Here is a 27,993-nt window from a genome sequence, read left to right as displayed (position 1 = left end):
GCCCCTAGGTTCATCAGAACCTTTTTTTTAGATTCCATATATACGTGTTAGCATACAGTATGTGTTTTCTCTTTCTGACTTACTTCACTCTGTGTGACAGACTCTGTGTCCATCCACCTCACTACCAATAACTCAATTTCGTTTCTTTTTATGGCTGAGTAATATTCCATTGTATATATGTGCCACATCTTCTTTATCCATTCATCTGTCAGTGGACACTCAGGGTGCTTCCATGTCCTGGCTATTGTAAATAGAGCTGCAGTGAATGTTGTGATACATGACTCTTTTTGAATTATATCATGTTTTCTTTAAATCAGATGATTAGCGATTGAAAAGTGGCCCTGGGAAACGCAAGAAAGCCAACATATTTGGTGCATTTTATGGCCGAGGAAGTGTGTTTGTGTCTTATATGCAATACCTTTAAATGCCCCATACACATGTAGGAGATGTTATGAGCCCCGTTTTAGAGACAAAGAACCCAGCCCATGAAAATTAAGTTGCCCGAGTCACATAGCCTGTAAGACACAAGGGTGGCATCTAGACCTCAGCCATTCTGAATTTGAAGCACATAGTTTTCCAATCTTCTCTTTCTGCTGTTACCCTGGCCATTATTTCTAGACTGAATATAAAAATTTTGAGTTGGATTGTAGTATTTTTGTACTTGGAAGGGTTTCTTAAAAAAAATTTTTTTTTCCTTTACTGCTTTGCATGATTCCTACCAGAGAGCCACAACTTTATCCATCTAATACTCCTGGGTACTGGCAGTCAAGGTAGAGCTAAACAAAAGCAGTCATTCATTCAACAAATATTTATTGATCATTACACCAAGTTCTAAAAACTGTGCTAGGTGCTGGGGTTCAAGGGGAGAATGAGACTCCCTGCTTCTGTCCTCATGGAGCACTGGGGCTCGTGGGAAAGAGGGGCATGGTCATTCAAAGTGTGGTGACCAGGTCAAATGTGGAAGCAATTGGTGTGTGGGAGAGAGATAAAAAGTAAGCTTTAGGGACTTCCCTGGTGGTCCAGTGGTTAAGACTCCGTGCTTCCACAGCAGGGAGCGCAGGTTCCATCCCTGGTCCGGGAACTAAGATCCCACATGCTGCGTTGTACGGCCAAAAAAAAAAAAAAAGTAAGTTTTAGTTAGTAGAATGGACTGAAAACGCATTGGAGGGGCGGGGGCGGGGGCGGGGATGACACACTTACCAGAGCTAATCGAACGTGAACCTCAGGGCTTCCCTGGTGGCGCAGTGGTTGAGAGTCCGCCTGCCGATGCAGGGGTCACGGGTTCGTGTCCCAGTCCGGGAAGATCCCACATGCCGCAGAGCGGCTAGGCCCGTGAGCCATGGCCGATGGGCCTGCGCGTCCGAAGCCTGTGCTCTGCGTCTGGAGAGGCCACAGCAGTGATAGGATGACAAAGAAAAGTGGGCGTGGCAGAAGGGGCAGTGTTGTTTGCAGGGCAGTTTAAGCCCATTTTCGCCTGCCCTGACTCAATGACGATGTGTTATTCCTGTTGGATAGAAAATTAGATCATACTAGTAGAAAATGGGGTCATAATAGTTTCATGTGAAAATTTTTAATCAAAGCAGGATACTTTAATTGTATCACGCCTTTCCTCAAATAACAAGCTTAACCTGAGGAGGAAGCACATTTACCACCCACTTGTGTTTCTTCCCACCTGGCAGAGTCCCCAGTTTGAAAAATGATACAGCAGTCTCTCAAGAAATGTACAGAATCTGTGCTTGAAAATGTATTAATTTGTTAGCTATCAGTTCGGCTTCCCTTAAACTTGAGCAGATTTCAAGTGTCCCTTGAAAACATCTGATGGGTTGTGGGTCTCATGCTTGCAACGGATGTCGAGGGAACTCTGTTACTGAGGCCATTGCAGTTGGTATTCCGATCGCGTGAAAAATCTATAATAATAATAACCTTCATAATGACAGTCTCTGTGAAATGGAATAGGGAATATAAACAAATTATACGAGAGTACAGAATATTTGAAGAGCTACCACAATACGCTTTGGAGAGGGTTGGTCTGCAAGACAAGCAGTAGAGGCATTATTAGAGAAAAATGTTACAGGGTAATTACAGCTACACATTCATTCATAGGACTTTCTCATCATTCTTGGGATGTCAGTATTAAAAATGGTTCATCTCAAGTGTTTCCAAGTGTGGGTTTTTTGGCAGGTTTATTGAAAATAAATTTAGTTGAAAGGATTTATTACATTTAATTTATAATATAATAGACATGAAAATGTATTTGAACTGATTTTTCCCCAGTTACTCTGTGTGGAGAATTTTGGCCCTTTAAGGCTACATTGTGTGGTGAAGAGGTAAGGAAAGTCAAGCGGAGGGCAGTGCTGTGGCAGAGTTCATGCTCTGCAGCTCTGCACAGTTTTTATTTGCTTTCACAGAGACCAGAGTGGAAGCCAGCTCACTGATTTATTACCGGATGACCTGGGGCAAGTCCCACTTTTTTCTTCTGTAAAATAGGGATACTAATAACAGTTACCTAATAGGGTTATTGGGAGGCTCCAAAGAGATAAGGATCAAATGAGCATTTATGTCCAGTGCTTAGCATAATGCCTGGCACCAAGTAAGCCAATCCCTTCATAAACATGAGCTAAAAACAATGGGTTTAGGGCAGTCCTGTCCAGGAGCTGTGTTTGCTTTTCCTCCTTTTAGAGGTAAAGCAGCAGCAGCAGCAACTATAATAGATGCCTTGTACTGAGCAGGGTGCTAAGTGCTAGTACGTTGTTTTATTTGCTTTCTACAATCGCTGCGAAAAGGAGGTTTGTGGCCCTTCTGTGGGATAGGGTGATGAAGACTCGCCTAACTCACCTAGATAGTCCTGTGGTTGGTGCTCAGAGTGTCACCCAGGCCTGTCTGAAAGCCCTCTTCCTCCGTCAGTAGGTCACATCGCTGCCCCTTTGGGCATGTGCTCTGCCCCGTCCCGGGATTTGCCTCTCCTTCAGGGAGGAGACCAGACTCGGCCATCTGTGCCCGTGCTCGCACACCACTGCCCTCCCGGATTCTGTGCCCATTCTCTTTGACAATATTTTAAAAAAGTCAATAATTATACTTTGTATAGGGAGGGGTATACAGAATGTGATATTTGTTTTTCAATTTTAGCTATGGTATAAACTGTCTTTTAAAAATATGACTAAATAATCCTGGTGGTATGCAGATATGGCAGAAGATTGTATGGTGGAATATGAGGGTGACTGGATTTGGGGAAACTCTGCCTATCATGCACCTCACTGTGTGTAGGTCTCTCTCTTCACTGTCTCCCCCTTTTCAGCCAAACTCCCCACCCCCCCTGAAAAAATAAATGGTGAGTTAAGTCAGTGTGACCGCGGTGTGGACAGAGGGTGGGGAGATTGGGGTTAAGGTTCTTAGTTTATTTGGCTTCCCTGAACGCTGCTCTGGAGCGTGGCCTTCATGTTATGACACTCACCTTGAGAGCTTCCCACCGTTTGCATGACTGAAGTGTGAAGCGATGCCTTCAGCATTGCAGCTTCCGTGATTCTCCTTCTAGTTACCAGGAAAGGGGTGACCGGTTTATGAGCTCAGCTTCTGAGGCTCTTCATTGGCATCAAAATTGGCTCCGATCTGTGAAAGTGGACATTTTCCAAGGCGTCTCCAGAGAGCTCCATGGAGATGTGTTTGCGGGAAGCAAATCCATGAAGTAATCAGCAGGTGGGGAGATGGACCAGGCTGTAGTGAATACTCAGGCTCTCAGCCTAGTAGCTTGTCGGCCTGACTGGTGGCTCCTACCTTCTTTGGGGGGGTAGTTAGCACAGATGATTGTTGTTGAGCCTGGTAAAAAGTTAAATTATGTTTACTATTCTAACTGCAAAGATGTGAGCTAATGTAACCCCTCACCCTTTGACTGGAGAGATTCACGTAGGCTGTGTAGAGCATTTAATTTCTAACACAAGTGGAAGTAGGTCTGGGATGTAGGGTAACTGGCTGACCTTTTTTAAATTTGAGGGGTGTTCATTATCTGAAGCAATGATGAAGTCATCTCTTTTTCTCTCCTTTGCCTAACCTGAGAATTTGGTTTTCAGTGATCTCAGTAGGTCAGCTAAATCACACTGAACTTGAAACTTTAGATGACCTGCTTTGCCAGGCCACCCTGAATATAAGTAGAAATAGAGTCCAGGGGGCTCTGAGTGCCATGGGGAATGCCTCTGTTTTATCTGCAGATTCCTGGGCTAGTGGGTTAAGGTGGAACAGATATGAAATCGGGTGGGCAGTAGGAGGAAGTGGAAGGAAGAGCATGTTGGAACCGGCGTCACTGTCCCAAGAGTTCACCCCTAGGCCAGAAATAGGTAGAAAGTTCCAGAGAGGGTAAGTGAGACGGTGAAGACAGACTCATTTTTACCTTCTTTATGGATTTACCTGAGGCAAGTCTGAGCCTAATATCCTGTGTGAAGTGCCTGGCCCTTTTTCTACCTAAGAAAAGAAATGATGGAAGGCTTTAAATGCATTTGTGTGAACCACCCCCTGATCATGAAATCGGAACACAAATGAGAGAGATGTTTTGTTTCTGTGCTTAATTTGTTTAATGCAGGGGCACATAGCCACGTTTGGATATTTGGTATCGTCTCGTCCCCTGGGCCCAGAAGCAGTGTTGGTGGCTGCCTTCCATTGTCTTCCTCCAGACATCGTTTCTTCTTCCCTGGCTCGCTCCTCCTGGCCCTTCCCACCCCTTCCTTGTTCTTATGTCTCAGGAAATGCCAAATGAAGACACCTGCCAACAAACTCCTAAATGCATTATTTGTAGTAAAAGAAGAGCAGCTTAGTGATTTGATTCCTATATGTGCTTTCCTTTGGTGGAGGGAATTTTTCAACTCCCGGGAGCACTGCAAATAAACGTAAAATAAGTAGGCATCTCTGCCATTAGCCCTATTAGAGAATACATAAGCATTTACCTCCCTTGGGGGCCAAGTCAAGCCTCAGAAAGGGTAATAGACATAACAAGGTTTATTTCCTCTTTGTACCCAACTACGAGTAGGTATCAGCTCTTATACTTTGCATGTGAAAACAGATAGATATTTCATTGTACGGGCAAACGTCTGTTCGCCACTGTTACGGCCATTCCATTTCTGCTCTTCAGCCAGCCTCAGCTAAGTGGGATGTTGGAGTGTTGTAACATCCTCAGGGTTAGACCCCAAGGGAGGAATACAAAACCTCATTCTATTGTACCTTCCAGGACATTCTTCCTTCCAGGGAGGCAAATTTACTTGCTCTTCCCTCCCTCCAGTGCCTTTGTTGGGAACATTCTCATGACCTGGAATATCCTCTCACCCTCCTCTAAGCCAGATCTTCCTTCTGCCAGATTCCACCTTGGATATTCCTGTTCTCCTTTGGCATTAGTCCTTACGCCTGGGAGAGTGTGCTGTCAGTTTGCACAGCCTCGGGGGTGGGGGGGGGGTGTTGTGTTGCTTTCTGTGTATGCACGAGCCCCTTTCACGTGTCCGAGCATGGTATGTATGCAGAGGCTGGTGTGCTGTAAAAGCACAGGACCAGGAGAGTCCTTTCTGTGTGCGACCTTGGGTGTGTCTCCATTTCGCTGGGCTTCATCGTCCCCATCTATGACATGGAAGATCGTTTCTTCCACACCAGGCACACAAGTTTGCAGTCAAGAACCCAGTTTGCTAAAGGGAGTTAAAATGCGCTTTCTAATCTGTACCTCATGTGAAATATGTATTTGTAGTGAGGGTTTACTAACGTCAGAAATAGTTTCTTAACCCAGAAACTGTATCATATACACATTTAGCAGCTGGCAAATTCACCTTACGTGAAGTGCTCCCTCAGGAAAGGGAAAGCCACAGCTGAAATGCTAAAAGAAACAGAAGAAATTTTCTTTTGTCTTTTAGGCTTTCAAAAATTCAGATCCTAGTAGTTTAAGCGTAATTTGACAGTGATTTTAGGAATTTTCACAGGTAATTTTGACCGTATATAATTTTTACTTTAAGTGCAGACTTTACAACCAAACCATAATGTGTCTGCATTTTATTTCACATAGTTTCCATTACTTAGCTCAGTGCTGAGTGAATGCTCAAGAAATATTGAATAATAGATAATAAAACATGATATAGCAGGAAGTTATAAGACTTCTGACAAACAAGTAATAGCATTTGTCCTTCAGGAAATTTTGGACACTCACGCTTCCTAGTGTTTGATTTGGAGGAACTATTAAAACTCATTCTGTATTATCCCTGGAATAAAGTAAACCTTTAGATTCAGCATACTTGAGATAGTAATTTAGGGCATACCAATGTTTTGTCCAAAGCTTTGGTCTCCACTCTTGCCCCTTGCCTGTACTGTAGCCATTTATGTAAATACACACACACCCTGGGGAAAGTTCAGTGTTGCTCCAGTAATTAGAAAATCTCAAGTTGTCCTACAGGAGTACTTTTTCTCTAATGGCAGCTGGTCTCATATTAAAGAACCATAGGTTTCACATTTGTCCACTCAGGTAGTAAAACTCTACAGTTCTATTATAGATCAGAAGACAGTGATATTTTTGTAGCACGCTTTGGATAACTGACACATCTTTATCACTCCATCTGGGAGTTCACCATGAAGTTAGACATTGGGAGCAAAGCAGAGTGAGGGTGTGGAGAGAGGGAGCCACCAAAAAGCAGCACTTGAATACCTTGCCTTTGAAGAAGACCTTAGAAGGGATCAGAAAAGCCCACGGCTGTCGAAGACCCCTCTGAGATGTCACAATAGATTTCCCCCCAACCCTCCAGTGCCCCCCAAAATAAAAAACTAAAAGCTCTGTGCTTTAGAGAAGCAGGGAGGAACTCAAGCCAGTTTGAGTGTTTTGAAAATAACTTTCCTGAGGTCTACGTTTAGTCTCACATTAGCAGACTGTTGGGCTGGCTACTCGTCCCTGGTTCCTGAGCGTTAATACTGGGAACGCGCAGCGGTTGTGATGTGGGAAGAGTACAGGGCTGGGTGAAAGGCTGTAGTTCTCTTCTGGGGAACCCAGGAGGTATGTCTTAAGAAAGCAGAATGTTAGCACAAGAAAGAAGCTGAATTGTCTTTCGCCAACTCATTTTTAGTTGTTTAGCTACCATGTGTAGCCTATTGTATGACGTATCTTGTAGGCAGAATCATAACAAAGATTTAAACATTTGTTTAAACTAACTTAGAGATATACTTTACATTCAGTAAAATGTGCCCACTTCAAGTACACAGCTGGAGGTGTTACAGTTGGGGTAAGGTATGCGCCATTGGTGGGGAAAAAGCTGGCACCTAAAAATGGTATCAGACTTTATCTGACGTTTCAAACGTGCTTCTTAAACAGCCTCCTCTAACCTCATTTATACGTCACAAATGTGTTCATCGATATCACATAACTAAGTCATCCCCAGAGGAAACTATTTAAAAATTCTCCATTAGCTGATTAAGCCCATAGCCTTCTTGACCCAGAAGATCATTTTTTTTAATCCTAGTCTTAAAAACTGTCATATCAGCATATTACCTTCAAGAGTTATTGAAAAGAACCGGATGATGAAGGGAAGCAGTCATTTATCCTGTTCTAGCAGTGTTTCTTACTGCGGGTGTTTCAAAGATCTGAAAGACAAAGTCCCCACTGTCATGGCACTACTTAGAAGGAAATCTCTCTTATATATACATGTAGGTACTTAAACTAAAAATTTCACATCTATCTCTCTATCTAATTAGAAATTCTAAATATTTTCAGCATTTTCTGTGGCTTGAGTGGTTGGAAGAACCTAGTGGCGAAGCGGGGAGACCCTGTGTCAGGCCTTGAGTGATGGGGCGTGAGGGGAGGGCATTCAGGAAGGGGATGGTTTCAGGCATAGAGAGGGCACTGGAGTCCATTCAGAAGAGAGTGAGTCACGTCCCTGTTGAGGGGTAGTTGTTCATAAAATTATATAGATAGGAAGTGACCAAATTAAGGAGCATTTTATAGGCTGCACAGGGAAGTTTGGGTTTTATCCTAGAAGCATTTGAGAGCAGTTTTGAATTTTTCAGCAAGGCAGTGATGTCATTAAAGTAGTATTTAAGAAGATTTAATTCCTGTCCAATTCTCTACATTTCTGTGTAGCAAATATGGTTGTTTACCAACTTAGCTAACTAAATTATCCCAAGAGGGAATAATTCAAAATTCTCCTTAATCTGATTACACTTATTTAGCCTTCTTGACCCAAATGACTGTGTTCCTATACAACAAGTCTTCTCTTACAAATGTTGTACGTGGCCCTGGGATGCTGTGATAAAGGTACGCAGTCATGACCTGTTAGTTTTATCACTCTTCCTCCAGTTTTCTCCTGAAGCGCTTTTGGTCGGAGCTCATTATTCCCACTAAAAGAAAATGGCTTAACGTTGAAGAGTAGAAAATATAATTATCTGACTTAGTTTCATCAGGCTTGTCCTACAGATTATACAACTAAATTTCCTCTCCTGAGTGTCAGTTCTTTGTGTTTTTTCCAATCAAAATAATGGTAGAAGACTTACATGATTAGTTTATTAAGAAATTAAAATTTTGTCAATAAATATTGACAAAGGCAGTCAGTGGGGAAACAGTTGAAAGTAATATTGTTGATAATAAGAAATATGTGGACTAGGTCAATAAATACAGCTTGTCTTCTAGTATTTAGCATTCATATTTCTTGAAGAGTTCAATTGTTTAAAGCTAATTTGGGAAAATGTCATCATTTAAGAAGAAACTTAATAAACTGTTTCCTTATTAAAATAAGTCTATTAACCAAACTATGCTACGAATCATTAAGTATCCTGTGACTCATAATTCATAAAGGTTAGTCTATTTCAGTGAAGGTTGACTTTTTGTTTGAAAAGCATTATTGCAGTTGGAAAACCTAGGTGATGATCAGCGTTGAACACCAAAAATTGGTGAAGTTATTTCGAAAAGTATAACCATAGAACTGCCCTTAGATTAAATTGGTTTAGTAATATAATTTGCTACAATTTCTATTACTAAGTAACACACATTCATACACTTTATCCTGTGATATATACTTACAAAGATAAAGGTGTACAGCTGGCCTTCCGTAGCCGCAGGTTCTGTGTCTGTGGATTCAACCAACCATGGATCAAAAATATTTGGAGAAAAAGAAAATCCCAGAAAGTTCCAGAAAGTAAAAATTGAATTTGCTGCACACTGGCAGCTGTTTATATAGCATTTACTTTGTATTTACAACTATTTACATGCCTAAGCATTATAAGTAATCCAGAGATGATTTAAAGTGTACGGGAGGAAGTGCGTAGGTTATATGCAAATACTATGGCATTTTATATAAGGGACTTGAGCATACCTGGATTTTGGTATCCAAGGGGGATCCTGGGACCAATCCCCATGGACTGTATTTTGTATATATGCTGATGCTTCTCTTACTGCATCTGTGACAAGAGGTCAGGGTGTCGGTAACTCTTATCTGTTGACTGCCCCTAAGCAAAATTGGCTCTGTTGAGGTCTAAAAGGGCTGATATTTGTGCTTGTGAGCTGGTAGTTTGGGGATAGGTTTATATCGCAAAGCTACCTTTTTGGCCCAGGTTTGTGATTTGTGCCCATAGCCTACTTGAGTTATTTTAAAGGGGCTTAATGATGATGAGATGTTTGAAAAGCTCTGCTTATCCCTGCCTGTCCCTGCCTGCCTTTTAGACCTGTCTTCAGCCCTCTTCCATGATACTGTGTTTGGGAATAATCCAGATTGGATAAACCAGTTCTCAATGGCGTACAACTTTAATTCATAGAAAGGACTGCACTTTAGAATCAAGATTATTTTCCTGAATGTGTGCTCTTGCATATGATGCTTTCACACCCAGTTATTGTCACTTCCTCCCATTCACAAAAGAAGACTGCCTTTGTCCTCCTGAGGGCCACCTGGAGATGGATTCACACCAGGACCTTCACGCCAGAAGGTCCAGGTACACTGCTGGTGCCGTGCAGTCCATGCAGGGAGGCAGGGGAGAAGCAGGGACCAGCGGGGGCAAGCAGAGCTTGTCCCACCAAGGAACTGTTAGCATCCTAGGTCTTGACTTCTGGGAGCCTTGCTATAGTTTCTTGAGCAGCCATTGGTAATGAGGTGCCCGGCATCCAGCTGGGGAGCTAGGATGGGAGAAGCTGTCTTATTTAGTTTCATGTTTCAGCCAGTATTTGTTTCCCTTTCGTTATCTGTGAGTATTTAGTAAAGTCTTCTTTAAATGGTTCCTTCTTATGTTAGCTACATTCTGTTAATTAAGAAAAGGTTCATGTATGTTCACTTAGACACCCGTGTTAGTGGACATCCCTGCCCCCCCCATGCCACCCTAGCCTGCTGACAACATTAATTGGTGAGGCCTCAAGGTGGTTTCTCCCCCTTCAAACTCCAGGAGTATCATGGCACAGTGTTCTCGTGGGTTGCTGTTGCTTGTGGGACAGGACAGTTCTTCCTTAGGTGAGAACTGTCCAGTGTGTTACAGAACATTTGAAATTCCTGGTCCCCGCCCACTCAATGCCAGTTTCGTCCCGCAGTCATTGTAGCAGCCAGAATCCCGGGGGCAGGCGGGGGGTGGTGGTGGGGGGAAGCAGGAGGCAGTCAGCCTCCCTTGAGAACCACTGGCGGTGAAGCGGGTGATATTTAGAGGTAAACCAACCTCCCAGATCTTAGGCGTATTGGTTATCTTCTCCTAGACTTAGTTTCCTCATCTGTAAATCAGGGATGGTATCTGCTTCTGCAGGTCACTGGCGTCATTAGTGACAATGTATGTGCATTATCCTTCCCTTGGGCATTGTCTGGCGGAGAACCAGGTCAGAAAGGTGGGCTGCCTGAGCTGCAGGGTTGAGAGAGCAGGATTGCCTAGGAGACCAGACACCAACAGATCTCCTTCGCTGCCTGCCCCAGCCAGTATGCAGAGCCTTGGGGGCCATGGGCTTTCTTACTGGGAAATATCGATTCTGTTCCAGGGCAACCTTGATGTGAAATCTCAGCCTACGAGTATTTCATGGCTTCTGTTAAATGTGGAAGAATAGAAAGTTAGCTTCCTTTGAATTTTTTTTTTTTTTTTTGCGGTACGCAGGCCTCTCACTGCTGTGGCCTCTCCCGTTTTGGAGCACAGGCTCCGGACGCGCAGCCTCAGCGGCCATGGCTCACGGGCCCAGCTGCTCCGTGGCATGTGGGATCTTCCCGGACTGGGGCACGAACCCGTGTCCTCTGCATCAGCAGGCGGACTCTCAAACACTGCGCCACCAGGGAAGCCCTCCTTTGAAAATTTTTGCATGAATTCAGGGATTTTTTTTTCTTTGCTCAAGCAGTTGAATGTTTCTGCCACTATATATTATACTTTACTAAATCCAGCATAAAAAGTTATAATTTAATTTTGCTAGCTCACAAGTGGCTTGCTGTGGCCAGTGGGTCTCTCTTAAGACCCAGAATAGCTGCAGGGTAAGTTGGATGCATTTACTTTTTATCCTACACAGTAGGCCTCATACTTCACTGCATTCTGTGTGGCTGGTGACAGCTTAACGGTACTCTAAAATAGCATTTTAAAATCTTTCCTTCTATTGAAAAAGTGCTGTTATATAGCCTGTCCAAATCTACAAACGCATGAACATCTTGTCTAGAGTTAGTTTTCTTGAGCTTTGAATCCTGTTATCATTGTGGAACTTATGGTTGCCAGGACTTAGAGTTGATATCTGTATGTTAAGAAGCAAAGCAACGGCTGCTTCTTTACGTTAAAGCAAAGATTCCACATTACACAAACGGAGGTGATTTTTAGATCATGTTTTCAAGTTTCATACTAATGGGTTAATAAGCTTGATCTGCTTTTTATTATACACAGCGTGGCCAAACAGAGATGGATCAAAGTATGGAATTGAATCCGTGAAATTATTAAATGTATCATTATTTTACATCCACCTATTTCTGTGGTGACAGCAAAACAAACCACGCATTAGGGGAATGAATAGGTTAAGTCTTCTGACTATACTGTAAGGATATACCTTCCTTGGCTGTTAGTTTATGGGTTTCATTTTGTTGTTATTCATCAGCAATATGTGAAGTGTCAGAATTTTGCTACAGAATGGTAATCCCCAGTAGAGAGGCCTTGTGTTCAAAGGGGACTGGAGAACACATCTTCTACGAGTTGGTATTTAAGCAGGTGTAGGCACTCACGCAGGCGATGTGAACTTAGCGAAGTCAGCACAGGGGGACCGTTTGGGGGAGGAACAGGCAGGACTCTGCTAATGTGGTTGATTGTGTAGGGCAAAGGCACAGAAACGGTCCACGAAGCAGAGACTTGTAGCTGGTATGATGGGACCCAAGTATAAAGATGGAATGACAGTAACAGAAACAGGAAAATCAAGAGGAGGCCAGGGAAAGAAGTTAATTGACCTGAGGTGCACACAGCCCTCCCCGGGTTAGAGCAGTAAAGCGGCAGGCCGTCACAGAGCAGGTCCAGGATCTTTGAAGGAGGAGTGGGCTGGAGAAGCCAGACGCTTGGGCGTTAATAGCTGTGGCTCAACGAACGGCCAAGACGTCAAGGGCAGAGAGAAAAACAGTGGGCTAGGCATAAAATCCTGGAGGAATGATTGCGCCCAGAGGTCAGCCAGAGGAGAGAAAGTGGCCAAAGAGAGTAAGGAGGCAGGGCTAGAGGGGTTGCTGGAGAACCAGCCAGCACTTTCAAGAAGGAAGAGTGACTAGTGGTGTCAGATATTACAGAAGAGAATGAAGACTGAGGCCGCAGGTAGGCCTTTGGAAACTTATAAAAGCAATGTTGGCCACCCATTGAGGGCAAAAGATGGATTAAGAGAGAGGAATTAGGGAATCGTGAGAAGTGAAGACACCAACCCCTTGGCCTGGCAGGGAAATGAAGGTAGCAGTAGTCACACCAAGTGGCAGAGAGGGACTGATTTTTAGCATCAGAACTCTGCACCGACTTTGATTTGCTCATTACTGTGGATGTGGAGCAGTGGTCCCCAAGTGGGGCGGGCCGTGTATTGTGTTAAGAAGCTCTCCCAGGTTCAGTGGCCCAGGTTCCATGTCTCTGGAATGAGAATTCCAGTGCCAGAGGATGAAACACAGAACCTACGCTACTTTCCGGTCTGGTGACTTAATCCCATGATTGAGCCAGGGCTGAAAACCATCCCCTCCCCCCAAATCTGTGTGCTACTTGCCTAAATGGGGGCGAGCCGGGAGCACCGCTGTGGAAAGCAGGAAGGGTCGATTTCTGCTCCTAGGTTCACAAGCAGGACTGTGGTGGGAACGCGGTGGCAGCTCCGACATGGTGCTCGCTCTCATCCACGGGCTCTTTGTAAATCAGAGGCTGGAACAAACAGAGCTGACAGCTCTGCTTAAAAAAGCTTTGGGGGAGTTTGTAAGGAAATAAAAAGAAGCCTAATGCTGTGTGAAACATGTAACCTATATTCAAAACCGAAAAGAGCGTTTATTGCCTGCTCAACATGCTTCACCTATAACTTGTTTTTTCATTAAGTTAAACAGCAGAAAAGAAAATGGCCTTTTAAAAAGAGCAAAAAGGTTTTTTCTTTTTTTATTAACAGGCGTTAACATTCAGGGCAGGAATTTAGGTAGATGCCTCCCTCCTACCCTCCTCGTCCTTTGGACTGTAACACAGTGTGTATGTACCACGTAGGGTCTGGATCCCTGCAGGTTAAACAGAGATCTAGATGAGAAGTGTGATGTTGTTAAAAGTGGCATTTCAGGGAACGGTACACCACTAACCTCACAAAGCTAAGAGATGTAGGCCAAGCTTTAGATCCCTGTTGAAAATAATTGAATTTAACAACAGAGAATTCCATGTTTGGTAAAGAAAAGGGCCCGAGGTAGTAAGATGCTAAGGCCAGCGGTGATGAAGAGAACCCAGACAATTCCATGTTTGGGTTTTCCAGCTCACTTGAACCTGCATGGGGCTGAATTTCCCTCCCTCGTTTTCCCCAGTTGCCCTGCTTCACCTCTCAGCTTTTCTGCGGTTTTAGAAGAGGTGGTGTTGTATTACCAAGAGGGTCCACTTTCCCTTCTCCATGATGATGGAAGGGAGAGTTCAGTGAGAGGGAATTTGGAAGAGGTTTGGATCCAGATGGTAATAACACATCTTGATTTCACGGATTATTTCCTCCCTCTTCACAGAATTCCCTTTCAGTTGAACCAATATTTAAAAGAACTGCTGATAAGAGGTCAGGTTTAAATCCCTTCTTTATTTCATGTTGTTGGTTTTCAAGGTAAAATAATGAAACGGTAACAAAGGCTTAATTGATACACAGACTGACTGTTCCAGGAATAATTTTTACTTGCTTACTAAGCAGACCCACTTAGAAAGTACTCAGAGTATAGATCATAAAAGAAAAATAACTTTAAAGTAATTGTCTAAAGACGTCATCTTGCTGTACACCTGAGGGTCAACACAACACTGTAAATTAACTATACTTCAGTTTTTAAAAAATGGTTTAAAAAAAGGTGAAAAAAAAGTCCTCTTAATTTTGACAGCCTTTCTTTGTCGTTTCCCTTCTCTGCCATGGTCATGTTGGAAGAGTTTAATTTGTGTTTCTCAAGTGATCTTAGGACATCATGTAAGGGGAAGTCTGGGGTGAGCTCCATCCTCTTAAAGGTGTTCTCCATCAGAAAACAGTCACTCAGATGTCATATGCTGCCAGATGTAAATTGTTTGTGCCTGAAATACTGATATTAGTTACTACAGAAAAAGTTCTAGTTTACAGTTTGTTTAAAGATTGAGACAATCTACCTAATTACTTGTTAGTAACAGTTTAATATATAATAGTTTAATAAGTTTATATATGTATTATTATACATATAAGGATACATATTATAGATATCCTTCATTCCTAAGAAATGTATATATATTCAGCTGAGGCTGAAGTGACAAGACTGAGAACCTAGACACCTCTTCAGTCCCTCCAGAGTTGGTGGTTCACAATAGGGTAAACCGTATCCTTAAATCACAGCCTCTGCCCACACCAGTCAGAGAATGAAAATACTGGTGTAGGCTCAGGAATGCCTTTAATTGAAAAGCAGGCACTTTCCATGCCAAAATATAAAGCAGATATAAATGGTATTTAGATTATTGATTCATTCAACAAATATTTAGTAAACAAAACCCATGAGCCAAGCCCTATGCCAGGAATTTAGTTGTAGTTTGTGTTATTTTCTTACTCCTTTGACCAGAAGGTTTACTATATGTATATTTTGATTAAAGTCTACAGTAAATATAAGAACTAATTATAAGAATTAAATGCCTTTCTGTGTTTAATGCAATCACAAAATATCAATAGATGCTTCTGATTGACTCACTTCCTTTTTTGTTCTCATATTACAGCCGGTCATGACATTTATAGCAAATGGCAGAGGGCTTCTCTTTATGGTTCATTTTATTGCATTTTTTTAATTATTGGAAGGTAGTGGAACTTTCACTAGGAAATTAAAACTCAACATCATTGCCCTTAAATGTTTTAATAGATTAACATTACCAGTGATGGCATCTGCTTCTGCATGTTTAATCATGGGATTTTTATTCCAATGATAGATATGTTCCATGTTTTCATGCAAAATAGATCTCATTTCAGCCAACAAAGAAGAAAAAAAGGTGAGATAATGAGCTAGTTTTACAGATATACCAAGCATCATCAAAGTATAAACCTGGAAAATCATTCTTTGGGGACTGTGATTTAAAACCTAGCTTACTTCTCTAGCCAAGAAGCCACAGAAGCTTTAGTTTGCTTTTATTGATTCCTATTTTTTATGAAAGGGAACTTTCTGTGGGGGGAAAAAATGTTTTTTAAGTCTTTAACAAGGTTCTCTGTGCTCCCTTTAATTATTTGTATCCTCTACAATTACTTTTGCTGGCTTAGTCCTAATTTTTCCTGCCCCTGCCCCCATAACACCAAGTTTCCTATCTCTTCTTGTTTTCCTTCTATATTTCCATTTGTGTTTTCAGAGAAATTTTTTCACTAAGATGCCATCTGACCATTCTTAGGAAACAGTTCTGTGTAATTTCTTTGGGACTGGGACGAGGGCACAATGGTACTTTCATATCATGCCATTGAAGTCATTTCTGGGGCAAAAGGCAGTAACCAATAAACTATTGGCAGAGCTTTATCAAATACGCTCATTTCCTAGTTTTGAACTGCCCATTTCCCAGAAAGACTGGTTATTTGCTCTTTGAAAATATAGGGTTAGGTTTTTTTTCCCCCTCAGTTAAACTAAACGTTTCTATTCCACACAAAGCATTGAACTTCTAGGTGAGCAAATCTTACATGTAATTTTACTTTCTTAATAGAAAAGCAGAATCAATACCTTTGTCATGCATACCATGCCAGCCAATAAATTATACCAGCTGCACCTTTGTCCCTAGAGATTGCACGAGATGCACCCCTCCAACAGAGGTGCATGATCGCACTGGTCTACATAGAAGGAAAATGCTTGCCTTGGCCTCATCTCCTTAAAAGACACTCAGACATTTGTTCATGAATGAGTAGAGCAGTCCAGGGCAGAGAAAACAGGACGTTTTCACATCCTGCTACGTTGTGTCTGGCTTTTGGGACCATTTAAAAGGAAAGAGTAAGCATGAGCAAATGAAACCCGAAGCAGTGAATGAACAGATAACTCCCCCAGTGTGCATGTCACTGGCCATCTGTGTTTAGTCTGGCCATGTGACGAATATTCCTGTTTTCATTTATTTTGAGCTCTTCATTTATTTTGAGCATTTCCTGATAATTTCCATAGCAAGTATTTCCAGAATTTTAATTTTGAAATTGATGTAACCTGTAATTTCTAAGAAGGAAGTGGGGCTGTCAATTCATCTAACCTTGAAGTTGATCAGTTCTTTATTTCTAATGAGACAGTGTTCTTCAGCCATTGCACCTTTTAATAATCTTAAATACATTCATCTCTGGGCTACAAGTGATTTTACAAAAACAGAAACTGAGTACTTTTCCAGAAGCGAATTCAACAACCCTTATGCTTATGAGTCTACATTTAGAGTTACAAAAATATAAAGGATGGGCTTCCCCGGTGGCGCAGTGGTTGAGAGTCCGCCTGCCAATGCAGGGGACGCGGGTTTGTGCCCCAGTCCGGGAAGATCCCACATGCCGCGGAGCGGCTGGGCCCGTGAGCCATGGCCTCTGACCCTGCGCATCCGGAGCCTGTGCTCCGCAACGGGAGAGGCCACAACAGTGGGAGGCCCGCATATGGCAAAAAAAAAAAAAGAAAAAAGAAATATATATATATATAAAGGACGTAAGGGAGACGTGTGATCCGTATGAAATAGTGGCTTTATATTTGGGTTGCAGGATAAAAATCAGAAACAGATTCTTCCAATTTAGGCTCAAAAACAGTTTGAAACCCCTAACTCAGTTTTTCCTATAGCAACAACTTGTCATTATCATATCAACAGATCGCAGCAAGCTCTGTCCTCTTGCCTGGAGGTGCTCCAAAATTCATTTAGGTGGTTTATGTAACAGTGGAAAGATTCTTAGAAATGGGACAGGCTGAACATAAGGTAATTGCTTTTTTCTAATGAAATAGCGCCGTCGTTTTTTTTTTGTTGTTGTTGTAATTTTACAAAGATCCTAAATTGAAATTTAGTGGAATAATAGGACACTCAGGTGTAGCCATTGTACGCTGTTCTGTATTATACCTGGCATGTCTGTATCTGTGACTTATGGTTGTGAATACATAGGTTCCTTTTTCAAACTGCAAACTGATCCAGATTTCTCAGGGTATGACACAAAATCTAGCATGACAGTGGCCCTTCTGATCTATCTGTACTGTCAGAAAGGCTGTCAAGTTCTTGGTCAAGAGAATGGTCTCCATGGTTGTACTTTCATGTTAGATGGTTTTGAAAACAAAATGTTATTATGCTCACTGTTACCGAAGTCAGGATCTGTTATTCATCCAGTAGCATAAATAATAATAACTAACTTTATTAACTGTTTGCCTTGGACTAGGCCTTGTTAATACTATCTATGTACGTTATTTCATGTAATCCCCATACATCCCTTTAAGATAACCACCCCTATCCCTGTTTTCAGATGAAGAGCTAAGAAGTTCAAAATATGCTGGAAGAGTCACACAGTAGTATACTTCCAGCTCAGATCTGACTCCTGATCTCCTACCAACAGATTCTCTGTTTTTCGGGGTTAAAAGACTGTGAAGCAGGAAAGTGACATGTAGTGTGCTCTTCTCAAATTTTCTTCCAGTTGGCATCATTTGGTTGATAACAGTTCTGTCTGTCTTTTCCTTTTCTACAATAGCATCAATTTTTATAGAAAGAGAAAAGAAAACATATGTGGCCTACTGAAAGGTCTTTTCTCCATCTGTGCATGCCTGAAGGTATATGCTAAGAGAGCCACTATTTTGAGAGCCTCACCACAGACTGCCAGGATATAAACTCTTCAGCCTTATTTTTTCTCAATTTCTCCACCGGTAAAATGGAGATCAAGTCGCCTTTGCCTGGACATCGAAGTACAAAATGAGGGATTGATGTCAAGGTCTTTCAGCTCTTTAGAAAAAGTATAACTGTAAATACAAGGCCAGGGATATAATTGCAAATAGAACACTGTGAGGTTTCCTCCTCAGATACTGAGATACCTGAGCCGCCTGCAAAAGGTACTATGTTGTGAAGGACAAAAGAGAAGGGTTGGGAACAAGAACTCTGTGCTAGTAGTCTTCCCAAGGCCCCACAGCTGAATAGCGATGCTTCCTGGAGATGATATATGGATACCCGGAAAGAGGATGTAAATTCATGTTGCAGTGAAGGGCTGGAAGAGCCAACCGTTTGAATCCTGCTGCTGGTGGAGGGTGTGAAAACCAGGAGCAGCCCACCCAGTTCAGTGGGCATGGGGCTCCCAGGCCTTAACAGGGCAGAACAGGTTGGCAAACCGTGGTTGCCATGGTTATTCTGCCTCTGCACAGTTACACTCCATCCCTTTTCCTCATCGCTCTGCCAAAGCTCTTGTGCCTCTGAGCTCCGAGTCCAGGCAAAGGAGGCACTGTCCTAAGTGGGTAAAAGTGGTCAGGTGGCACAACGGACAGTCTGTTGAAATGAGAGCGGGGCAGAATGGTGTAATTTCTTCTCTGCATATATAAATGAGAGTGTTCTTTCAGCGAGAGGAGGAAATTCTGTCCAGATTTACAAAAGCATGGACCTTACCTGACCAAGTTGGGTACAGGCAAACCAACCCTGCCCTCTTTTTGAAGTTCTGGTTGTTTCCCATTTCATGCTCTTTTTCGTCACGAAATGTGAACTCCTGATTCTGTGTTAGCAGCAGAACCGCATTACAAATAATCTTCAGCAAAATCTCGTTTTCCATATCCTATTGACTCTGGCACATGCTCTGTTTACTTAAGCGCTCAGTTGATAAGAACAGGAATCTTTGCTGATTTTCACCGAGGGTTGAAAGAGAAAGCCTCATAAGTCAAAAAAACTAACCTTCCTCTGAAACATTACATCAAAGAGGAGATGCCAGCTCAGTTGGTGTATGGGGTGTGCATTGCATGAGGCTGAAAAATGATGGAGAGAGGAGAGTAAGGGGGTCTTTGTAGCAAACGGAAGGAGGGCAGCAACAATTAAAGTAGGCAGAGCAAGCACCCACTGTCCCACTACATGCTGCCACCAGCATTTGTAATCACCTCCCCCCGACCAAGCGGGGGCAGTATTAGGAGGGGGGTGGTTATCCAGGTGGAGGCTGACAGGAGGGACCACGCGGGGACACAGCTTGCAGATAGAAACAAAAGCAGGACAGTCAGAACAGCGGTGTTGAAATTGGCTTGATGTGATCTACCTGTCCCACTGAATTTGGGTCCTTTTCAATGACCTCTAGTAAGGATAAGAATGACCTTAGAGAATAAGTTCTGTATACTCTCTAGGGGACCTGAGATCTTAGCTCCCCACACAGAAATACCCAGGTAATGATACATACCAGAAAACTTAGCAATGGATGTTTAAAATTCTCTAGTGGGAGAGGAGGTATGTCCTACACAATAAGCACCCTGTTTTTAGGGAGTTTTATTACAGAAACTTTTTGTCAATCATAAAGAAAAAAACGGGTCTTTTATCTGAAAATCTGGATTTCTGAATCTTTGCCTCTTAGGTTTTAGGCAAGTCGTACAACTTTGCTGTTCCTTCCCCACCTTAGGTTTGTCCTTGTTGGGTGAAATAAACATGCGCGTGTATGTTCCCCATCACAGGTTTGCATGGAGAGAGAAAGAGTGTGAAATTACATGCACCTGTGAAGGTCTAAGAAAGGGCAGGAAAAAAACTTTTTCCAGTAAATGTTTGTCGATTGTTTACAAGGCGCCGATCACTTTAGGAGCTACAGGGAGGAGGAAAGAAAAGAGAAACTGTGGTCTCCGTTCTCAGGGCACACCTCAACCCTGTGTGAGACTGACCGGGAGGGGATGCACATTTGCTGCGGGAGTAAAGAGGCAGGAGTGACTGTCTGGATATGGGCATGGGGAGGGGGCAGGAAAGCCTTCAGAGGAAAGGAGGCGTTTGAGATGGGTAGTGAAGGCCAAGGAGCACGAAGGCTGGACTGAGCGCGTGCAAAACGAAGAGAACCTCGACAGAGGCAAGAATGGTGGTACGAATGGACTTTCCAGGCTTGGGGAACTGAGAGGGGTCCAGTTGGCTAAGATTAATGGCGCAGAGTGGGAGCTGAGGAGACCAGGAAGCTCTGGGGGGTTTATTTACGTCGGAAATTCTTTGTCCTGTAGAAAGTGGGAAGCTGGGATGGGAGGTGGAGGATTTTGAGTAGATGTAACGTAAGTGGGTTTGTGTTCGCAAGAAATAATCTGGTAGTGGTTGGAAGATGGATTTCTAAAAGCTCCCTGAGGGCTTCCCTGGTGGCGCAGTGGTTGAGAGTCCGCCTGCCGATGCAGGGGACGTGGGTTCGTGCCCCGGTCCGGGAAGATCCCACATGCCGCGGAGCGGCTGGGCCCGTGAGCCATGGCCACTGAGCCTGCGCGTCCGGAGCCTGTGCTCCGCAACGGGAGAGGCCACAACAGTGAGAGGCCCACGTACCGCAGGAAAAAAAAAAAAAAAAGCTCCCTGAATGCAGGAAGAGAGGCTAGAAGCTGTTGCTGGGGCCCACGTAGGAGAGAACGAGGTCTAGACCCAAGGCAGTGGAGAGGAGGGAAACAACTTGAGAGGTGGGTAAGCAGTAGACTGAATAATACTTAGTGACTGGAAGTGGGAGGTTCTCCAGGCAGAGAGGCACCAAGATTGCCCACAGTTTGTGGCTGAGGCGACTATGTGAGTGAGAACACCGTTAACTCTGACAGATAAACAGGAGGAAGACCAGACCTGCTTTGGGGGGCTTGGGAAGCAGTCGAGAGGTGTTTGGGGGACACATTGGGGTAGAAGGCGACCACGGACATCAGGTGGAGTGCCTAGCAGACGTTTGGAAGTACTGGCTAGAAAGACAAGGTGCTACTGAAATTCTAGAAAAAGGGAATATAGTATCAAAGAATCACAGAATACAGTCTGAGACAGAGTGGTCAGTATTATCAAATACTGAAAAGAAGACAAGAGAAGAACTGAAAAGGGCCCCTCAGACGTGATCATCTTGGCCAGTGCAGTGTCAGTGGAGCGGTGGAGTGGAAGGTGAATCACAACAGGCTGGGAGCTGAGGGGCAGGGGACAGGTTGAGAAGCCAGTTCGGGTGACCATTTTAATTCAGTTTGGCTGGGAGAAGGAACAGGGAGAACTAGAGGAGGAGGAGTCCGGCGGGGTCATGGTTAAACCAAGGTTTGAATTTTAGATTCCACATGGCCACTAACTGAACTGCCAACCCCACTCCAATGTCAAGGCTTTACCTATAGCTTAGGAATTTTGGTGGCTATGAAGCATATACAGTCTTTCATAAAGGACTTTTCATGATTTCTAAATAATTATATTTTTAAAATAGTTTTAGGATGCTTGTTTTGAGAGTCATGTTTTAAATCACCCACCCCTGCAATGAGATAGTATGTTCCTTTCTAGAAAGCCCTTGGGAGTCAGTCATCCTCTTCCACAGTTAAATAAGTGATGTCCTGTGCTGCCGACTGGAGTCAGGGGGGTGCTGTCCTGTGACTCACGCGTTCTCATTCACAGCGTGTTGAGCAATGCAGTCGGTACGAGTGCCTAATAAAGCCTGCCGAGGATGTTGTCACTGAGCTCAGATTCCTCAATGGGGCTGGATTCCTGTCACCACACATTCTTTATGCCATGCTCTGAGGCGCTTCTCAATGAAACATTTGTCCTTTTTTTTCCTTCATCATGTCTAGAATAATGTATTCTCTAACCTGTCGTTGCACTTCACTGCCGAATATTTATCTCTGGTTCTAAGTTGGATTTTCAGTGTTACTGGAGTTCTTTCATCTTTCTTGTTCCCCAACAAAGAACTCCTTGGAAGGTGTTCTGTTCCTCTTGCCCCCTTAGACTGCCTCAAGGGGGCCAGAAATCCTCCCCAGTGCGTCTTCCGACGCAGACGTTCGCTCTGACAGGAGGCCAGTGCCACATCCCTCAGAAGGAGGGGCAGAGGCTCGGCTCCCCGGAGAGGCCACTCCTTGTTTCCATCACACTAATTAATTGTCATCTCAGAAGGTAATGAGACCAATTGTTCCAGCGTTGCCCTGGCCAAGCCGACTCTGGAAGCGGTATCAAGCTGGCAGCTCTCCTGCAGTTGGTCAGGAACGCGTATCCCAGCAGTCTGCTGGGGGAAGCAAGCCAATTTGGGGTTTGATTTGCTGCTCAGAGAGGCCAGCCATGGCGTTGCTCAACCATACGACTCTAGTGAAATGACTTGAAGATCTGTGGCAGTGGTTGGAATTTAGATACATGAACGTGTATGATTTGCCTGGAAAATGGACGTTGTCCTATCAAAGTGGGCCTGTGGTCCTTGGCCACGTAGCACATCATTGAACTTACAAGCTTTCTTCTTTTATTTACTTGGAACTTAAATGAGGAGGAGGAATGTGATGTTACTATACGGAAAAACCGTGTGGGAGGAAGACATTTCTGGACATGTTGAAGGAAGAAATAGCATTAGACTTTTCCCAGTGGCTTCACAGTGGCCCTAAGGAGATGGGGGAAGGTGGGGCTTTTCTTACTGCTCCAGACAGAGAAAGGAAAGCAAAAAAGCACTTACCCGATTTGTGTAAGGCTCGACGTGGCTGGTCCTTAAGTCCAGGACATCCAGCGTGACTGTGTGGCTTAAAACGACACAGGCTTGAAAGGCCAGAAAGCTGACGTGCGCAAACCATTACCCAGGTCGGGGCTGCTGCTAGCACAGGGAGTGCCTTTGTGTGAATGAAAACAGGCGTCCACTTACAAAAAGGTGTTTCTTCCTGGCTGAACAAGGCACGCCGCTGAGTGGGCAGAATACCGGAAGGGTCTCAGCCCCCAGGCTGAGCCCACTGTGCACACACCTTTACACAAGGCATGCCATGCACAGCCATATGTGGAGGACCGAGACGGGCATCTGTCTGGGCAAAGGACTAGTTCCTACGTATCTGCAACCAGCTGAGCAAAATCTTTATTTCCCCGTTCATTTTACTGCCAACCTAAAAACAAAAAAGTTCATCCGTTAAAGAATTATAAGTGCCCCACCTTCCCTGTATTCTTAAGGAGCTCCATTCTTCGAGCTATTTTTCTCTGCCTGCACATACCCCACCCGCCCTTCCTCTCTGATTCTGCGGTAGTAAATGGGAGGGCAGCAGCCTGCCCACAGGACGAGGTCTTGGAAGCAGTCATTTCCTCTTCCATCCCCTCCAGGCCATTCCCCGGCGTGTTTTTCGTGGCACTGGCAACAGGAAGGCACATTGAATAGCAGCGCTGAAAAGGCACTTTGTTGTTTATGTTATTACTGTGGGTTTGTCTCTGCCTAATAATTAGCGTTTCCGGCTTTCTGAATTTATTTGCCAAAACATTTTGCAGGGCTTTCGTGAACAAATAAGGGATGTTTCTAGACATAACTGACCACTGCCTTGCAGGCTGAGCAAACTCCTGGCGCTCTGAGTTTGGGGGAGGAGGGGTGAATTTGCTCAGGGAAAGATCATCCTAGTAAGGGAAAAACCTCCTAAGTCACTAGCCAGCATTGTGGTGTCTGAACAGCCGCTGTCCAGGCAGGTTGAAGTGGCCCAGTGTTCCTTGCAGTCCAGGACAGGTCATTGCCAAGGAACAGCGAGTCCGTGGGCTGTGGTGACAAAGTCCGGTTTGAATTCCATCAAACCTCGGCCTCCATTTCCTCATCTACGATACACAACAATACTGTTTGCCTAGTCTAGCTCACAAAATTGTGGTTAGGGGTATGTGAAAGAAAATGTATGTAAAAGTGCTTTACTAACCCTAAAGCACTGTAACAATGTGATTTATATTAGGCTCTAAAGATACCATTGTCCACGGGAGGATTAACCAAGGAGCGAACCGTATGCTCTGCATTTAGGTTAAAGGGGACATGTGCTTTATCTCTGCTGCATTTTCTGCCCATTTAAAGGAGGCAAATAAGACAGTCAATAGTCCAGCCATCTCCCTGCCCCCTCGATGACTACCTTGCCCTCCTAACTAGTTCTCTGTCGGTCCACCCAGGGTCGCCCATACTGCTTTGGGCCCGTTGCACACCCAAGAAGATCTCACCCCTCCAGTCCTCTTCTTTTCGGTTTCAGTCAGCCTCTCCCCGCCAGCTTGTTCTTCTAGCTGGGCACAAACAACTCAAATCTCTGCATGTCTGTGTGTGAACGAAGGGTGAGAGGGTTGGAGGAGATCACAGCAGACTGCGGGGGTGTTGCACCTCGACTTCAGGCAGCTTTGCCGGTGGAATTGCAGGCCCTGACTTGCCACACACCTCCTGAATTTTCAAAAGAAGGCAGAAATCCCAATTTTTATGTGAAATTCCCTAATTTTTAACACTGGGAGCTAGTTCAATATTTTTTTATTAAAGTATAGTTGATTTACAATTTGTGTTAGTTTAAGGTGTACAGCAGAGTGATTCAGTTATCTTTTTTCAGATTGTATTCCATTGTAGGTTATTACAAAATTTTGAGTAGAGTTCCCTGTGCCTTGCAGTAAATCCTGGTTGCTTATCTATTTTGTATATAGTAGTGTGTACTGTTAATCCCATACTCCTAATTTCTCCCTGCCTCTCTCCTTTGGTAACCATAAGCTTGTTTTCTATGTCTGTGAGTCTGTTTCTGTTTTATATATGGATTCATTTGTATCATTTTTAGATTCCACATAAAAGTGATATCATACAGTATTTGTCTTTCTCTGTCTGACTTACTTCACTTAGTATAATATTCTCTAGGTCCATCCATGTTGCAGCAAATGGCAATATTTCATTCTTTTTTTTATGGCTGTCAATATGTTTTTTATAATCTGCAAATCAACAGAGTTCAGCCAGACAGTTGTGAGCCACGTTTCTCCATAAAGCTTCTGATATGTGACCATCTTGGAGCACACTGGGATTGTGCCTCATTTCCTAAATTTCCTAAAATTTCCTAAATGCTCAACTGGACTCAACTAGAGCATCAGCCTCCTTTTCTGCCTCTGCCCATCTGTAGCTTCGCTTAGCCGTGTCTCTTTGATCTGCTGTAACTACAGCTCCCACTCCAGGCAAGCAGCTCTTTTTTTAGTGGATGATGACATTTTGTAGGGTCCTTTTGTCTACACTAGCCTAGACCTTCTGATCCCGGGTCTCCCTGTGCTAGACCCTCCAAGGAACCACTCTTTATAGCGGGGTGATTTCTCATACCCATCGCTGTTCATCCATTCCTAATTGCTTACACCCTGTAAAAGTTTACAGTAAGGATATTTTCTTCTTTCACTGCTTCTGGGTAGGAGGTCATCTTTCTGATTATAAAGAGATGCCTGTGAGACTGTGAGGGAAGAATTGCAGAGGGTGGATACAAGCCTTACAATTATGTGGTGAACTTGAAGTTATTTCCCTTGAGTAACTTTAGGGGTTCATGTGAGGACATAACCCCTGCTCTGATGAAACTACTCTTTAAAATAACGTCCACAAAGGAATTGGGTAGGTTTTCTCATGTTTTCGCTGTGTATGTACCAACTTAATCTACGCCTGTTCTGGATGCCAGATGGATTGTAAGGAATTTCCATGATTCCATCTCAAGTTTGTAATGAAATTAAACACTGAAGGAATTCACCACCAGAGAATTGTGTTTAAAAAGGGAGGTCCAGCGCTAGCTTAGGTTCCACAGTTGATTGTGACACTTGCTGCTGGCTTATTACAGGGAGCAAAACAGTAGACATTACCAGGGGAAGTGAAATGCAATATAATTTTAGATTTTCTGACAAGCAGTGGAAGCAAGAACCAATGTAAAAATGGATTGTTTTAAAATCTTTAGTTCTTTGAGTTACAGTTCCAACCAGTCACAGCCCTGATGTACTAAACAGTAATCTGATGTTACAGTAGCATGTGAAGGTTCAAAGACCCTTTAGGATCTCACTTCATCCTGTACTTTCATGATTAGGTAGGTAAAATAGTTTTTGAAAAGATTTCTAATTTTATTTTATAGATTAAAAATAGGCAGATACAGAGTTGTTCAATGACTTGCCCAAGGGCACACAGAGAGCAGGTGGTATGGTGAGATTCAAATTTTCATCTTCCATTTTTAATTTCTTCCTACAGTTTCAGATTTTCAGAATATGCGAGATCCATCCTACACTTAGCAGCTGAAGCCTGAAATCTTCCAATTAGAATGTATTCTGATGGTTTATACTATTCCTGTGTATTTGTCTCTGGTTAAAACACATATATCCCTGGGAAAATAATATAACGAATAATATAAACGTTCATTCAGTCAGTTGAATGGATCTTTTTTTCCCCCCTAGACTTTATTTTAATGGGGGGAGGGTCAGAGTGGATGGGGCAGTTGAGGAAGAGCCTGAGGGGTCCTTTCAGCGCCTCCTGCAGTTTGCCTCGGTCTTGTCCTCTTGCCCAGGAGTGGAACCATTACTGTGGAGGTGAAGCCCATGGTACTTTTCTTTTTTTTTTTTTTTTTTTTTTTTTTTTTTTGGTACGCGGGCCTCTCACTGTTGTGGCCCCTCCCGCTGCGGAGCACTGGCTCCGGATGTGCAGGCTCAGCAGCCATGGCTCACGGGCCCAGCCGCTCCGCGGCACGCGGGATCTTCCCGGACTGGGGTACGAACCCGTGTCCCCTGCCTCGGCAGGCGGACTCTCAACCACTGCGCCACCAGGGAAGCCCCCCATGGTACTTTTCATTGTTTTCTGCCAGGTGAAGGCTTAAGGGGGGTCAGTCGTACACCATAACCCATTGGGCAACAGGCTGTCACAGGAACTTGAGGTTGGTATTCTCTTTCATACCTTAGCATTGCTGTGTAATAGAAGTTGTGGGTCCGTATGATGTCTCTCCTAATGGTATCTTTGCACTGAGATTACATACAGAATTCTAGGAGCCTGGCCTAGGTACACATATCCATTGGAGCCTTGCAGTGCATATACTCATCAGAGTATCCCAGGAGCATGGATGCCAGCTCAGCTTGGTTGGGCCGTACACCTGGAGGTCTCCGAGGCAGTAGAGGGGTTGTCCTGCCAAGAATGAGATAATCCCAGGGCCCAGGGGTCAGCAGCACATGGGCAACCAGGCAGATGTCTCAGTGTCCCAGCACCCCCGCCTTGTAAGGTGTGTACCAGCCTGATGACATGCATCTGTCAACTTTTCTGTCTCTCTAGGTAGTCTTCAATGAAACATCTTCAAACATAGCAAATAGAAATCAGAATTAAGAAAAATCTCTTTTCTCTAAAACAAGGTTGTTTTCCATCCCCAAATATTAATCAGGTTTCTTTCTACATTTCACCCATTAACATGCCTGAACTGGTTTTGATGAACACCGGGTTCATTTTCTTAGCCAAGGAATGTTGTTTGTTGAGTCTGCGCCCTTCTGCTCGTATTGCAGTGTCGGGATTGACCAGGCTGTAAAGAGGGAATGCATTTGATGGTTTCAATCCAGCTTTCCCCACTTCAGTTA

The 27,993-nt window shown here is 43.7% G+C and overlaps 1 protein-coding gene and 1 long non-coding RNA gene across 4 annotated transcripts in view; one reads left to right on the top strand and one right to left on the bottom strand.

Moving 5' to 3' along the window:
- LOC101318960 (guanine nucleotide-binding protein G(q) subunit alpha) overlaps positions 1–27,993 on the top strand; it is a 288,466-nt gene that overhangs the window by 142,624 nt on the left and 117,849 nt on the right. The window lies entirely within an intron of this gene.
- On the bottom strand, positions 794–24,725 carry LOC109549885 (uncharacterized). 3 transcript variants are annotated; one of them, XR_012332571.1, is made up of 6 exons: positions 24,622–24,725; positions 23,135–23,549; positions 9,020–9,066; positions 7,496–7,587; positions 1,201–5,842; positions 794–1,096 (listed from the first exon to the last, which is right to left on the bottom strand). It is a non-coding gene; the product is annotated as an uncharacterized lncRNA (long non-coding RNA). The 3 variants fall into 3 exon arrangements; XR_012332573.1 differs by lacking the exon at positions 9,020–9,066; XR_012332572.1 differs by lacking the exon at positions 9,020–9,066 and having other exon boundaries at positions 1,201–7,587.

The sequence above is a fragment of the Tursiops truncatus genome, chromosome 6 (assembly GCF_011762595.2).
Source record: "Tursiops truncatus isolate mTurTru1 chromosome 6, mTurTru1.mat.Y, whole genome shotgun sequence".
NCBI lineage: Eukaryota > Metazoa > Chordata > Mammalia > Artiodactyla > Delphinidae > Tursiops > Tursiops truncatus.
This window is presented reverse-complemented; position numbering and strand designations above follow the sequence as displayed.